At 39.6% G+C, this 17,173-nt stretch overlaps 1 protein-coding gene across 1 annotated transcript in view; it reads right to left on the bottom strand.

The window, feature by feature from the left end:
- The window catches only part of LOC145998418 (NFX1-type zinc finger-containing protein 1-like), a 71,546-nt gene that overhangs the window by 15,333 nt on the left and 39,040 nt on the right, over positions 1 to 17,173 (bottom strand). The gene's annotated exons all lie outside the window — the stretch shown is intronic.

Below are 17,173 nucleotides of genomic sequence, written 5' to 3'. Positions count from 1 at the left end.
GATTGTGCCAAGTATTTTGTGTTTCTGTGAAAGGCATTGAATATGCTTCAGTACTTTTCGTATTCAAACTGTGCAAGTAATCCCATCCACCTTGCGCAGATTCATTTTCTACTTGTCCTCTATACAGTGACTTTGAATTTATTTCATTTGTATTTGACTCCATGATAGAAAGCGTTTCTTCTAATCGCTCAAGATGTTGGCCTTTTTATTTTCCTTATGCTGGGAAAAGTATGCTTCTGCTTACTGTAAAAGAAACAACAACTTCACTGTGATGCACAATTTACAGACACACACACCATGGCCCTATTAGACAGAAAACTTTCATAGAACTTAATTAGTTCTATACTTAACAGTATTAGATACAGTCACTATCCACTATATGTATTTCATGGGACCAAATATAGGTTAAATCTATGTACTACACTGACCATCGGGGGAAGTGGGAGGGGGGAGAGCATAGCACAGGATGAACCCAAAGGTCCAAGGTTTGAATTCCTGCTAGTGTATTAAAACCTTATCCAACATCACAAGAAATTAAAGGTCGGAAATGGAATTTTGGGTAACCGTAACGAAATTTTCAGTCTGAACCAGGAATAAGACTGGAAATAGGACGACCAGAAGTGAATGTGGATGGGTCGCAGGAGTAGTGGAGAGTGATCTTAAGATGAAGGCAAGCAATGCAGTACTCCGAAAAGAGGGGCAAATAAATTATGCAGCACATTGCCCCAGTTTTTCTAGGAAAGAAATGGTATTTTAAATAATAATAATAATAATAATAGATATATCCCCCAAACCCTCTCAAGGGCCATGCTTCTTAGTTCAAAATTCTTGGTCACGTTATTGATATAGTTAAATATTTGCTATTATTTACAGCTTCCCGTACACAATTTGAAATATCCATGTTTGTTTTGGTACATTCACAACACACCAAACAAAAGAGAACACTCACTTCAACCACTCGTTCTACACACACAAATGGAAAATGTTCCGAAAAGCTCCGAAACTAACAAAAAAAAAAAAAGTGATACCAACCTCATTGTAAATATTGTTGTTTACGGGAGAGTAAAAGAAATGACTTGAAGCTTAAAATTAATTAAGCTTTGGAATTTGGTCGTTACAACAGGAGGAAAATGAGCCTCTTCTTTTTTAATAATAATGTATCACATTAATAAAAATAGTATTTCGAGTTTGATAGCATTTAGGGCATAACGTTTTTGCTTTTTACAGGTCTCAGAAGAGATTTTCATTGTTTTAAGTTTTGTCGAAAGAACATCAGTTTATTGAATTTGGAATATGGAAACTCACGATAAATATCGTGTAAATTATTTGGTAGTTGTCAACACTGGCGTTGTTATTTGAGATGAGTGAGGCGTAAGGCGGACAACAGCCAGCAGTTCTGCAGATTCCAGCGCTCTGCAGTGCCGGGGACACCATGTTGGATTGATTGATTGATTGATTTAAAATTTCTGGGTGCGTCGGCACTTAAGGTCATTTCGCACCCTTCTATGTATACGGGGAAATGTCCCCTTATCTAAAATTCTGACTGAAAATTTAAAAAAGGGGTGTAGATAGCCCCTTGGGAAAAACTAAAAGGTTGTAAAGAGACCTGCACGAGACAAACACGACACATTAAAAAGTCAGAACAAACTAAAAACCTCCTTACAGACGGTGGAAGAGTCCAGCTCTTCGCAAAAAACTAAAAACATTTGTTAAAATACTGCTGTCATCACCCAAGAGGGATGACAAACAGCCAGAAAGGTTAAAAGTCTGCCGGAGGTAAGCAAGATCGACACATTCAACGAAAATGTGTTGAATGCTTAAAAACAACATTGCAAACACGACACAACGGAGGGTCCAGCCCTTGGAGCAGGTGACCGTGCGTTAGACGGCTGTGTCCTAGACGCATGCGGGTAAGAATAATTTCTTCTCGCCGAGAGGGACGGGACGAGGAACGCCAAGCACCTATGGTGGGCTTAACAGCGTGAAGCTTTTCCCCGTTTCCGCATCCCACTCGGCCTGCCAAGTGTTAAGAAGTCTACAACGGAACACATTCTGCAGGTCGCTAGCTGGGAAAAGGTGGACGAGAACGTCGCCATCTGCATCAGCAGACTTGGCGGCAGCATCAGCTGCTTCGTTCCCCTGAATGCCCACGTGGCTAGGGACCCAACAGAAGTGTACATCCGCGCTGGCAGATAAGGACACAAGCCGTCTGAATATGCGTTGCGCTACTAGATGCCGGGAATACGGCAAATCCAGAGACTGCAACACGCTGGTCGAATCGCAGCACACAAGGACTTTCTTCAGCCCATGCACGTCTGCAAAGTCCAGTGCCTTTAGAATGGCGTATAACTCTGCCGTAAAGATGGAACAGGCAGGATGTAGTGAGAAACTGGAACTTTGAGAGTCTAGGACGAAGGCGCAACCAACTGATTCGACTGTCTTGGATATGGCCGTATTTAGAGGGGAGGTTTCTAGGGTTCAAACCCCCCCCCCCCGAAACTTCTGACATGTTGGATTAATGGAAGTTCAGAAACCAAAATCTGTAACAAATTTTCAATTATTTTTTTTCGAAACATCACAAAAATACATGGAGACAATGTTGAAACGATGGAGCTAGAATTTTCATACATTTGGAATTCTGAAACTTGAGTGAAACAGGATTTATTCTCAGAATCGTAACACATCCGCGACCCCTCCATTATCACTTCTGCTGTCATCTTTCCAGTGTTGCTCCTGCGTCACAAGGAATATAGACTGAAGATTCCCTTATGATTGTCCCAAAATTCCCTTTCCAGCTTTTAAATTGCCTGTCCGATAAAGTCGAAAATCCCCCTTGATAGGAGTTCAAACCTAGGATCTCCAGTTTTGTAGCGCATTACGTTCGCGATTGAGGTTACAATCCATGCACCAGGCTAAGTTTTTAAAAAGAATAACTGGTTCCACACTTTTAAAAAATCCAAAAATTTAATTTTAAAGTCAAACAACAAAAACTTTATGACTAAAATTTCCATCTAACTTTTAAAGCTTTTCTCTTGAAGGTATCTAAAGTTTAATAACGAAGTATAATAATTGTGCATTTCAGTACACACTGCATGAAACGTAAAAAAAAAAAAGGAAACTTGTGCTGGATATTCACTGATCTGTTGTATTAAGTAAGCCCCCTCAAGGATATAACAATAATATAATAATAATTATTATTAGTATTATTATTATGGAATAAAATTGTTTTATTATTATGAAATTTTAATTATTATTGTACAATTATTGTTATTATTTCTATTATTCAAATTTCTGGCGACGCCCATGGGAACAATTATGAATGAACCCCCCCCCCCAAATTTTTTCCTGCCTACGGCCATGGTCTTGGACCCATCCGTGTAAAACACATTAAAATTGGGGTGCTTCGCACGAAGTTCTAAAAACCGTTGCTGGTATACAACCATTGGTGTTTCTGCCTTTGGAAGGGCAGTCAGAGAGAAATCGATAGAAGGTGCAGGAAACTCCCAGGTAGGGAGAGGCGGAATGAGTGGAGAGACGCCAGGAAGATCACTGTCAACACCAAGTGCTGACAGGATTTTAAGTCCACTTTATGCACAGTATGGCTAATCGGGACTGGACCTACAGTTTAAAGTGGGATCCGAACCACTATGTGCCTCCACCTGGAATCGAACCCGGGACCCCTTGATTACAATGCGACGAGGCTACCACTGCGCCATCGGGGAGACTTCAGACTGTGGCAACTCAACGTTAGATAGACCTGAATTCTCTAACTTTCTTGTTGTACGTAACAGCTGTGCATCGGCGCACTGCAGCAATTTTTCTATCTGCTCCATTAGCAACACTCATGGGCTTCCGGAAGGGGGGGCCGTGCCCCCCCCCCCCCTGGAAAATGAAAGTCAACCAAAAAATATGTATTTGACACATATAATTTCATTTTAGCCACAATAAAATGTGTTAATAATTGCATGAACACAATAAATTCAAATTAAAGCAATATTTTTTATGGAACAACACTATTTTTGGTGAAAATTTGCCTTCGTTTGCCCCCCCCCCTGGAAAAAAATACCTTCCTTGCCCGTCCCTGGAAAAAATCCTGCGGACGTCCATGGCAACACTGCTTCTTGAGTTGTGTCGCGCATCGCACGGCAGAAATATATGTGTTGGGCTATAATGCATTGTAAATTACCAGACAGAGAAATAAGACTTGTCTTAATTGATTTTGTTTTACATGCATGAACAATTGTTTCGAGGAAAGGGAGCGTGCACATTTGAGACAATTTATGTATTGATTGATTGATTTGCTTTATTATACTTCGCGTCTTGTGCCACGTTTGGCTAATTTACGAAGATGGGGATGAGTGATGATATGATGAAATTGATGAATGGACACTCACAAACATCCATGCTCAGGCCAGGATCCGAACCCGGGACCCCTGGGGTCGTAGCTAAACCACTCTGCCACGGGGACCGGCTGTAATGTTTGCTGTTGGATGTTGTGAGATGGATGAATAGGTTGTGTAATGTATTTAAATAATATAATGTTGTATATAATATGTATTAAAAAAGCTTTGAATACGTACACAATTTAGTGTCCACGTCGCTCCATGTTGCATATATGTGAAACATATCGTGCATGGAAGTTAAACATGTTAATGTAAAAAGAATTAATTATATTTGGAATTCATTTATCAAGCACTTTCTGCCTTTCAAAAATAGTTTCTGACGTGTTGAAAAAATAATTCAGATCGCTTGTTCGAACACAAATGCTTTAGCACCAACTTCTTTCTACCCCTTTTTGCATAATTTAAGAGGGTAATAACGTCTTTGATACTACTACTACTACTACAACTAATAATAATAATAATAATGTTAGTCCCGGGTTCGAATCCCAGCTTGGGCATGTATGTTTGCGAGTGTTCATTCATTAATTTCACCATATCATCACTCATCCCTATCTTCGTAAATTAGCCAAAAGTGGCACAAGAAGCGAAGTAAAATAAAGCAAATCAATAATAATAATAATAATAATAATAATAATAATAATAATAATAATGTTATAATAATAACAGTATTATTATTAGTTTTTGATTATTAAAATAATAATAATAATAATTATTAGCATTATTATTATTATTGGTACATTTATCCTGGTACTTGCACCCCAGACAAAAGTTCGCGGTTGCGCCTGCTAGTGTTGCCCACGAGACGAGACTTTGGGCTTTCTCGTCTCGTGGAAATGCTGTGAAATGCTGTCTCGTCTCGAAAATATTCGTTTGTCAAAGGGACACATGATCAATCTCGTCTCGTCTCGAATTTTTAAAAGCCTGTCCCGTCTCGTCCCGTGGGCAACACTATGCGCCTCTGCTCATGGAGCCACATAATTTATTTATTTGAACAATTCCAAAATTGTGAAATAAACCTGTTGAAATATGTAAAATTAAGTATATTTTCCTTAAATATGTAAAAGTAAGTATGTATTAAAGTTAGAAATATGGGAAAATATTGACAATAAAATGTCGCAGCCGCTGCTCTCTTCCCAAAATTCTTTATTGGGATGCTAACACCATGACTGGCTTCCTCCTTCATGAACTCGTGCACGTTGCTTAGAATTTCCCGAGCTTGGCTATGCAAGTTTTTTTTTTATTATTTCATCCAGTGACGTGCACTGAGAAGTAGCTAGTCTACTCCTCAGTTCATATGCAACACTTCTTTCCACTCGCTTCTCGTCCCTCGATGTGATCAGCTGGCAAGGCTGGATACCCTAGCTGGCTCTTTCTCCGCCTTACCAGTTCCAGGTATAGACAACCGCCCGAAGCGAAAGGGAAGATTTCTGCCTGTACCTCCCTTGCCCCTTAGGTCCTCCAGTCTATTTCCTATAGGACAGATAGGGGATAGATTTCCCTTCGATTCCTTTGTAAATCCTCTAAAGAACTCAGGGGAACATTTTCTGCAGTACTTATGTTCTCTGTATTTACACAACCTTTTATACGTTGTACAATATGCATGTATAATATGGGATGTAGTTTTATTTGTATATGAATGGGAACGTACTTATATTACGTGCAGACAAAAATGTTATGGTTTATTTTCTCTTTTTTCAAATATGGAATATATAATGATTAAATAACAAATATTTGCTAACGCTCTCTCTCGCTCTCGTTTTAGTAGTGTTTTATTTAAATATACTAATAATTTGGCCTCCAATGAAAAATGGGTAAGCTAAACAGTCGGATGTATAAATTTGGGCAAGAAAATGCGCGTTCAAATTGTTGTTGGTTTGGTTTGGTTTATTTCACTTCACCTTTCTGCCACATTTGGTTATCGCGAAAATGAGGATGAGTGATGTTATAATGAAATTGATGAAGGGGCCTCACAAAGAACAATTCAGGCCGGGATTCGAACCAGTGACGAGCGCCCATTCTTGTTCCTATGTGTTGTACTCTGCAGTTAATATTGAAATAATTTTGAATGAAAAATGTATCCCAGAACTCAAAAAGCCAAATGAATATCATTCAAGAAAGTTGAAAAAAGTTTGTTTTGTTACCTGTTTATCTCCTCTCATATATTGAATTTTTGCCACCTCCCATCGCTTTTGTATAGATTTAATCGTGATAAGTAGCTAATAAGCTTATGGAAGTTACGAGGGACAATCATAAACAGAGAACTCTGGACTCCTGATTTCACAGTGCCCTGCAGATGCACTGGGAGGAAATTATTTGTATTTCCCCCCCCCCCTTTCTTTAGCGTTGCTTTTCCATCACTTTACCTAAATTCTGCCATGACGATGAACGTTGATTAAATTAAACGGATGAAGAGTGGTTACAAAGGAACACTCATGCACAGGCCAGGGCTCGAGCCCGGATCCTTCAGTAACGAGATCGTGAGATGGAGAAATTAGGGAAATCAAGGAATGCAATTTTCTTTGAAAAACGTTAATCATACACAAATATGGTTTTTCTAAAATCCAATTGAAATTTACGTACCACTGAGTAAATACGCAGTTTGCTTTTCCGATGCCCACGTATCCGAATTGTTAGAGCTTTCCACTCATCCTTGTTGGCGGCCGACCTCTGTGGGGGAGTGCAAGTGGACCCGGATCGGTACTCGGTTAAGGCACATAGTGGTTCGGATCCCACTTTAAACTGTAGGTCCAGTCTCGATTAGCTTCTATGTACATAAAGTGGAGTTAAACACAAAATCAACCAACTGCGGGGGAGTTGTTATCACCAGGAGTTCTTGGTTCGAACCCCGACCTCGGCATGGGTGTTATTTGTGTTTGTCTCTTCATTAATTGTATTGTATCATCTTCGCGATTAACCAAATGTGTCAGTAACGCTAAGTAGCATAAATCAAATCAAATCATTGGTTGATTTGGTTAGTTTTACTTCGCTTTTCATACACTTTTGGCTAATCGTCAAGATGATACGATAAAATTGATGAAGGGACAAACACAAATAACACCCATGCCCAGGTTCGAACCCGGGATCTCTGGCTTAATAGTCAAATCAACATGTTTTGGATTTTCGAAAGTGGGTGGGATTAACGTGTGCTTCTTTTCAGTAGTCCTTCCTCATTTTGCAATCCTTTCCTTTCTTTGACGTTCTATTTTTAGGAATACTGGGCCCTAAAGGAGGAAGGGGGATTATGACCCACACTAACCTCCCTTGGGCACGCCACTGATTGCTACCCCAAGTGTCGACATCACCGCACGTCAATGTTCACCTTTGGCAGAACTGGAGGCATTATGGAATTTAACGTTCATTAACAAACTTTCACATACACACACGCAATGCACGCACACAACGTCAAACCGGTCAAATATAAAATAAAAATATGGTGCTTCCAATCCAACAAACCTCACCGTCACTTTACCGGCCTTTCTCCTTCCGTGACAGAAATAGTGCTTCATTATTACAGTTGGCAACACTAGTTACTAGCTAGCCAATGAACATGCACTGCATATAAGAAGCAACCACTTCGTCATGCTATATTGCCACATTACCGTCTTTGCCGATCGGTGTGAACCACGAGCTGGAGCGCTATTCAATTGTTTTCAATGATGTTTGCGCGAATGTGTCCAGGAATGGAATAACAATATGGCAACAATGGCGAAGGTTGGCGAGCAGCGTGGAACACGTGATGCTAAGAGAGAGGGAGGCGAAACGAAAATTGGTATCTGCGCAACGGCAAAGATATGTGTGATGCACTCTACGATCACCAAGCACCTCCCTGCATAATATAAGCACTAAGGTTTGATTGCGACCGAGTGCAGGGGCCACGTTCTGAAATTGATGTAATTGCACTTCCTAAAAAATCTAAGTAACAAAATTTCTACACCCTCCTGGTTGTAAATTCCAGAATTGACACTAATCGGCTTCGATTTTACAGCCCTAAATTGAAAACATAACAAAATACGCCGTCGCAGATACAAGCTGATCAAATGACAAACGAAGTTAATAATGCTGTTTTGCTGCCCAGAATAGCTCAATGTAAAAAACTAACAATACTTGTATCATCATTATATATTGTTTACTATGTATCATATTATATGTATTATGTTATTTTATTGTTATTGAACCAATAAATAAGAAATGTAAACCGTAAAAAATTCACGCAACTGACGTCCTGGTATATTTTAAGGAACCAGGACAATAAGCGCATACCCTCGTATGCGGGAGAAGGCAGGCTTACTTCCCCCCCTTATTTACTCCTTCGCCATATGATACTTCAGGAGCGTTAGTTAGTTAGTTAGTTTCCCGCGCAGTGGCAGCAAGCAGAGGTTGCTGCTTGCTAACGGGCTGCTGAGAGAGTTTGCGGCCGTAAAATTTCGCGAAATCGAGTGCAATAGGAACTAAATAAGGCATTTAACATTAAGCACATTAAATAATATTTTAATAGTGCAAGCTATGCTTGCATTGCTTGTACTATATCTTCGCCACTGGTCGCAGGTGAGCTGAGATTCTAAGAATAAAACTAGTTATAACTAGTTATACACAAATACACTCAGCCAGGGAGAGGGTGATCAGGCATTCTAGAAAGAGTGATTGAAAGCTGTTTTTTTTCTTTTTTTTAAAAAAAGAAGAAAATACAGTAAAAATAAATTGTATACTGAAGCAAGGTCACAGCTTAGTCTACGGTGACAAGAAGTTCTGGAAATCTAGTGAGGACTATTTTTTATAAAAGAGGCAGGACACTAATTTCTTTTATTATTTTTTATTTAATTTTTCGTGCAGATCAAGTGATGATAACTACAGTTTTAGGTTTGAGGACATTTTTGGATGGAATAGCACACCCTTGAATATAATAAATCACTCGTGGCGCAACAGCCCTTGAGGGTCAAGGCCTACCTACCGTTGCCGGCCTCACTCCCACGAGAAGTGGGAGATCATCCAACCAGTTACGGGTGACGTGTGGTCAGCACGACGAACCCCCAGTCGTTGTTGTAGGTTTTTATGACCGGGTTACGCTACTCATTCGCTACGATGGTGGGTGGCCACCGGTTCCATACACAGGCCGAAATCTCAGGAGAAAAGTTGTTAGCTTCCCCCAGGTGACTCTAACCTGCGCAGCCTAAAGCTTGACGCCCACTGAGACGCGGCGAAACACGGAAATATCCGGCAACAGAACTTCTGTTGTCTGCTTTTATGGAAATCAAATGGTGTAACGCCCACTACAGGGAAACGCAAGGAACCGAAAAATGGAATTTCCAGCTAGAAGTCTGCAGGTTACCTTACAGGTTATCGCCCACCGAGACGCAGGAAGCGAAACTGTTCCATTCTGTTGTTGCGCTTCCGGCGTCTATGTGGGCGTCAAGCTTTAGACCCCAGGCCACGGTGCGGGGCAACCCCTTGAATATGCCACAGGTACATTACAGTGGCATATGCCGAATTCAAGATGTGGGCTATCCCACGTTACTGTAGTATTTGAATCGTATATAATGTGCCGAAGTAAGAGGGGGGAACTTCCTTGTTCGTATTACAGGATTAAAATTCGAAATTAGGAACCACAAATATTATTATTATGGCTGTTGACCGTCCTCATAACGATGGAAACGTCAATCCGGCAAAAAAATGTTTGATGGAGTGAGTAAATAAGGAGGAAATATAAATAAAATAGGATTATTGATGCATGGAATAGTCACTAGAGAAATCAATACGATATACGAACTCCTTGAACATGTTATTGCACATTTTAAACAATTTCCATTTGTACCTTAGTCTGTGACCTTCGGGCTTCGCAAATAATCAAGCTAGCCTAGAATATACGCTCCTGGTACCTTACCTTCCTTCTTTTCCTATGCAGAATATTGGTTCGTGTCACCATTCTATGGTAAAATCTCAATTGTCCCATTCTGTTCACTTTCCAGGCTCGAGTATTACACCATGTAGTTCTTACTTTTTCAATTGACATGGACTGACATATCTGTACGAGTCCTGGATGTTGTTATGTAATACAACAAGGCTCATCATCTGCAGAAATACTTTGATGTTATCAGTTATCGATAACATGTAGCTCAAATCTCCCATCAGCCAGTTGTTTAATTCACAAGATAAGATAACATAGGAAAGCATGTAAAGCTTTTGCAAATAGTATTTGAAGGTATGGGTACCTAAACGACCTACTGGCTGCTGAAATAGCCAGAAAGCTAGACCTGCATAAGCTTTACAACTGGCTGGCCAATTGTTTTTACCAACTTCTTTCGCTACTAGCTTCTGGAGTGCAGTGTAAGGGGTGACCCTTTGCGAAGACATCCAAATGTCAACCTTACTTCCACTTAGTACACCGTGGACTGCATTTTGCAGACTAGCGAGGCTCTGGCGTCTGGACTCACGACCAGTATAATCCTCCGTGAGGCTCGTGTTTGTGATTGTCTTTTCATCCCCATCTTCGCCATTAGCCAAGTGTGGCAGAAATAAAATAATAAGTAAAATATATCAAATCAAATAGATAGTAGCTTCTGTTCTCATTCTAGCAGCAGCCAATCGGAACCTGTCTTCATCCACGTGACAAATAAGATGGAGGTATGGAGGTTCTTTGCTCTTGCCCTGGAATGTGTTTGCATCGATCCACATTCTTTGAAAGTTACTTTTTTAAATGAAAAAGAGCAGTGGCGCAGGAACGTTTTTCATTTGGGGGGGATACATAATTCAGCCTCCCATATATATGCATACACACACACACACACACACACACACACACACACATATACAACTTCACAGGTGCCTATACCTAGGTATAATGTGAAGAGTGCACACGAATATCTTTTCTAAATGCATAAATAATTTTTCTTTCTTTATTTTTCTTAGAATTTATGATTATTTAAAAACAGGTCCTAAGACCAGATAACAATTCCAAAGCATATAAATCTCTGCACCTTCTTCTGGGCTCATTTTCAATTTAATGGAACGGAAAATCAGGACCTATTTTTAAAGGATGAAAAGTACGACTTATACGCTGGAAAATACGGTAATTAGCTGAACCTAATGAAGCTGTTCATGCACTGAAAGTACTACAGTATCATTCATTTCATGTACAAAATCGAAATCCTTCAGATCTCGGAGCCAGCAAGGAAAACCATACCATGCGCTCGAAAGATTTTTTTTTCCTTTCAATCTTTGGTGGACAATATGAAAAGCCTGCCAAGGTTTCATTTCGTATATAATATTATTTGATTTGATTTATTTTGCTTCGCTTCTTGTTCCACTTTTGGAAGATGGGTATGAGTGATGATATGATGAAATTGATGAATAGACATCACAAAAGCCAGGATTCGAACCCGGGACCCCTGACGTCGCAGTGTATATAGTACTGAATTATTAAATGCAGATACATGCGTGAGTTTAAGGGTGACATGTCAATTTCTCGTTTATGTGAAAAGGTGAACTTGAATGTAAGCAAATCCATGTGCGAGTCACAGTTAAAGATTTTCGCATCTACAGAGAAAATCCAAAACATATTTCCACCTCGCCGGCCTCCTTGGTGGAGTGGCTAGCATAGCGAGCTACGACGCCAGAGGTCCTGGGTTCAAATCCTGGCCTGGGATGGGTGTTATTTGTGAATGTTCCTTCATCATATCATCACTCCTCATCTTCGTGATTAGCCAAAAGTGACAGATGCGAAGTAAAATAAACCAAATCAAACAATCCCATCTCACTCAAAGATCTTGTGAATCCAATCCAAAATCTACCATATATCTACAAAGTATATACAGGGTGCTCGGAAATTCCCCTTACAAACTTTTAGGGCAACTAGAGGGGACTGAGTAGACAATATTTGGAATAGGAACCCATGTCCGGAAACGAACAGTTTCCGTGCTACAACCATGACAATGTGTCAAATGTGCCTGTGTTGGTATGCAACCGGGTAGGCAGTACATGACGTCATAAGATCACCTGATGGCACATGACGTCTACAAATTGTTGCGTTCCACTGTCGACACAGGTGTTGATCAATGAATACAGTAGTACGTTTCTTTTTTGTTCCCTTGGCATTGTTACCAAATAAATTTGTTTGTATTATGGACTGAGTCACATGTCATTCACTTCTGTACCTTACGTAACACCTCATTTGACATGGTTGTAATAAATGATTACACTTTAGGTCATCAGGTGATCTTCTGACATCATGTACTGCCTACCCGATTGCATACCAACACAGGCACATCCGACACATTGTCATGGTTGTAGCACGGAAACTGTACGTTTCCGGATATAGGTTCCTATTCCAAATGTCTACTCAGTCCCCTCTACTTGCCCTAGAAGTTTGTAAGGGGAATTTCCGAGGACCCTGTATATCTACAGCCGAATGTGAAAGCTGGTTCAATGCCACAAACCTAACCTTAACTGATTAAGAGATATCACTTAGAAGTTTTAAACTTTCTTTTCCTTTCCTTAGACCCCCAGTGCATTGCTTTCATGCAGAAAAATTTGCAAGAAATTAGATTAAGTCTAAGCATCACAGTGCCCTTGACAAGCCAACTGGCAAACCATAGAACCTGCAGCGAGTCTCAGTTATCTCGTGCATTCATCTGACTAATGTGATTTTCTTACATTTGGCTTTAGACTTTAACTGAAAATGGCGTTGAGTTTGTGATGCATTCGAAATCAAAATTAGATTTTAAGCAATTAATGTCCAATTCTAAGTATACACAGGTAAAACTAAGACCTCCCCCCCTGATAATATCACAAATTGATCCCTCTTTTAATGTCTATGTAACATTTAATTTCACGTAGGAATGATATCGCCATGCGACGAATCGAGAATTGCCACAGCCTCATCTCGTCTCCTGTGTGGTGAGGCCTTTCTCATTCTTGTTTGTTCTTATTTTTCTTTCGGTTTCCAGTCAGAAGTTATTAAAACTTATTCTAGATTCACTTTATGCTCAGATAGGCTAATCGTGACTGACTGGATCTACAGTTTAAAATGGAATCCAAAGCACTGTGCATGTGGGACCCCTTAATTACAAGGAGGGATATCTCATCTTGACAAACGAAATGTTTAGTATAAGCAAACGTACATTGTGACACAACTCAAACTTTCACAACGTACAATATGTCATTAAAGCAAAAAATTTTATTTATAACTTTTTCTGCTTCACATCTTGTTTCGAAGCTGGGAATGAGCAACACAGGCTCGCAATTGTCAGTAATGGTTTTTACTTTGCAATTACAGTAAAGAAAATATACGGCTTATTTGAAAAAAAAAAATAAGATATAAACTAGATATGTCTGGATAAGATAAATAGTAATTTAAATTTATTTTAAGCAATTTCTTCAAATATGATAACAGAGTTTCGAACGAGATCGTCTCGTTTTGATTTTGTAGATATTTATTTCAGCCTCGTTTTGGAATTTGAGAGGAAACAAGGGACTGTTCTTGTCTCAGTACCATCTCTATTTACGAAAAATATCGTACTACATAGGTCTAAATGTAGTTTTACAAACGCCCTCTTACAAATTAATGAAAATTATGGGTGATGTACAGGAGCACATTACACCTCTGTCTCCTTTGTGCAAGTATTTGGTTAAGGATAATTCCATTTGAAAAATTCAAATGAAAAGAAGGTCAGACATATACTCTTCTGATGGAGATTTGCATCTTATTCACTATTCCAGAGGTCGAAGGATCGATTCCAACAGCAAGTAGAAGAAATTTTAAACGGAATGGTAGAATTCTTCTATTTTCGTTTCCATGCTGACGGTTGGAATCGAAAAAATTGACATCGTGGAGCAGTGGTTGCGCACTTGCTCCATGTACGAGAGGTCAAAGATCGATCCCCGTCGCAACCGCAATAAATTATTTCCAACATATTCTCAACTTCTTATTTCAATTTCTAGAATTCTTCCGTACTTGTTTCTTTATTTTTTTTCTCTCATTGGCTTCTCCGGGTACTTGACGATCACAGTAGTCTGATGATTGAAGCAGTCGAATCTCGAGGATGGTGGCTTTCTGAAAAAGATCTCGCCCATTGTTAGATTCGATCCTTGGAACATCGAGCACATGCGCTAACCACTGCGACACGCTGCCTTTTACTTTCAAGTTGCTTTTCTTGTTCTTTGAGGAAGATAGTAGTCAGCATGTAACAATAATATAGTTCAATGGTAATCCCTGCAATTCATGTATTACTACGCGTGAAAAGAATAATGTACAGGGTGGTCCATATGTCTTGTTACCCCCATAATTTTACATAACTTGATAATAATACAATATAATATAATGAAGTATAAGGTAGCCATTCATTCCATATGTCGTGTGACACCAACAATTTTACATAATTTTATATTATGATAATAACAATATAACAATTTGTAAGACGTATAAAATCAGCGTCAACCAGGATGTTGTTCACGCATCCAAAAGGTCAGTATGAATACCATTATTTTCATGGCACAAAATGACACCGCGCCATGACCTGTGTGAGATTTTACGAAGCAAATTTTTCGTGATTGTTGTCTAAAAGGCTGCCCTAATAGCGTCCTTTAATTGTTCTGTTGTTTGGTATCGTTGTTGTGATACTTTTTCCTTAATAATGCCCCAGAGGGCATTGACACAAGACTAGAGATCAGGGCTTCTGGGAGGCCAATCCAGAGGCGCCGGATGATGTACTGATCCGCTTCCTATCCACCTATTGGGAAACACTTCACTTAACCAAGCTCAGCAGACCGTTTGCGCAGTGACTTCTGTGGTGACCGAAGCACAGATGCCTCCACTCCTGCACATGGGTTCTGTCTTTTGGTTGGTGCACCAGGCCTCGGTTTGTGCAATAGAAACACTGAATTAAGGATAACAAGATATTGATTCGAGGGGGTAACAAGATATATGGACCACCCTGTAGGTTTTGTGTGCAATGATATTTATTAACATCTACTTTCTCTCTGAACTCGTGCCATTTTGTTCTGGAAAATGTTAAATAGACAGACCACACGTCCCTGAGTCACGAGAATATTTCGTATATTGTTTGGTATTTTACGAAGGATGTTCCTAATTTTCCATGAACTGAAACATAGGATAATTTGATTTCGCTTCTACAGAAGTGGTTGTGCCAAATGGCCACAGCCGTCAAACACAATGCCAGTCCTCGTCGCTAGACATGTCTTCGATTTGACAAACTGAAAATATTGCACGTAAAAGAACTTTCCTCCCTCAAAGCTCAAACCACAGAGTACATCGCCTTGAATAACGTAAAGTGAGAATCATAGAACTTAAGACCTTCTGTAAACAAAAGCACGTGTACCCTAACAGTGTTGCAAACTTATGAAAGAAAAATAATCCACATAGCCTACAAGGTGTAAAAACATTCCATTTGTTAACAGATGCGGAATATGCAGTATATCACTGATGACCTGTTGAAAGTTATTGAATGTATGTAAAAATAATAATAATAATAAGAAAATGTACATCTTGCCGGGTGGCCGACTTTCAGACTCATCATCGAAGTTCCCTGGCTCGAATCCTGGCATGTGTGTTATTTGTGAGTGTCCCTTCATCAATTTCATCTGACAATCACTTATTCTGATCGTCGGGATTAGCCAAGCAACACTAAATAAAAAAAAATCAAATACAAAATTTACATCTTATCCCCTAGGCGTAAGACGGTTCCGTACCAAAGGATTAATTTTCTCTCATATTTTACTAAAAAAAACCTTGCTAGAAGAATGTGACACATTGAGATAAATTACGTTTTGAAACCGGGGTTTCTTCATTAAATTTATTTGATGTTGGAAAGTGTTATGATTTATTATTATAGATAATGAAAGTAAGCTAATACATATGATTTGATTGACTAAATTAATAATTATTAATTAGATAAAAATAATGGAAATAACTCATTTGGTTTGATTGATTTGCTTTATTTTACTTCCCCTCTTGTGCCACTTATAGCTAATTTGTGAAGATGCGTATGAACGATTATGATATCATGAAATCGATGAATGGACATTCACAAACATCCATGCCCAGGCCACGATTCGAACCCGGGACCCCTGGCATCGTAGCGCGATGTGCTAACCACTCCGTCACGGGAGCGGCTAACTAATTTGGAATTTAAATATCACCTATACCTCATCGTCTCGTAACTAATGACAAATGTGCGTGTCACAACGTGGTCGATCTACACCTCAATGTCGCACATTCCAGTATCCTCCAGAGTGTACTTCAACATCTCTAAAGTTACTTCATCCAAAAACACACTCGTATGTCCTTTTCATCCCGTTCAAAAATGCTGGATTCTGCAGCAAAGATACCAAGGGAAACTAAAAAGGCAACTTAGAGAAGCATAAAAGTGGGGAAAGAAGACTGTAGAATACATAAATATTTTGAGGCAGTCACATTTTATTGTACGCTGCATATAGAATAAAATGCATATTTGGGGGTGAATTTTTAAATATTGTCACATTTTTCTTCTCTCTTGTTGAGAGGTGTTTGTTTTAAATCAACCTCCCTCACCCTACGGCCTGCCCTCCTTCACCCGCAAAACTATTCCAGAGTGTGAGGATGTCCATCCGGATGGTGAACACCTCTGGATTATAGATCGACTCCTGTGTCTCACCCCCTCCCCCATCCCCGGAGGATCGTCACTGACAATGTGAAATCACACAATCATATGCCGACATTCGACATACCACTTCCGTTTCTGTACTTGACTTAGTGAGAAGTATTGAGGTTGGCAACAGCC

This window comes from Lepisma saccharinum, chromosome 1 (genome assembly GCF_977018435.1).
Source record: "Lepisma saccharinum chromosome 1, izLepSacc3.1, whole genome shotgun sequence".
NCBI lineage: Eukaryota > Metazoa > Arthropoda > Insecta > Zygentoma > Lepismatidae > Lepisma > Lepisma saccharinum.
The sequence above is the reverse complement of the archived record's forward strand: the minus strand, read 5'-3'. Positions and strand labels throughout refer to the sequence as shown.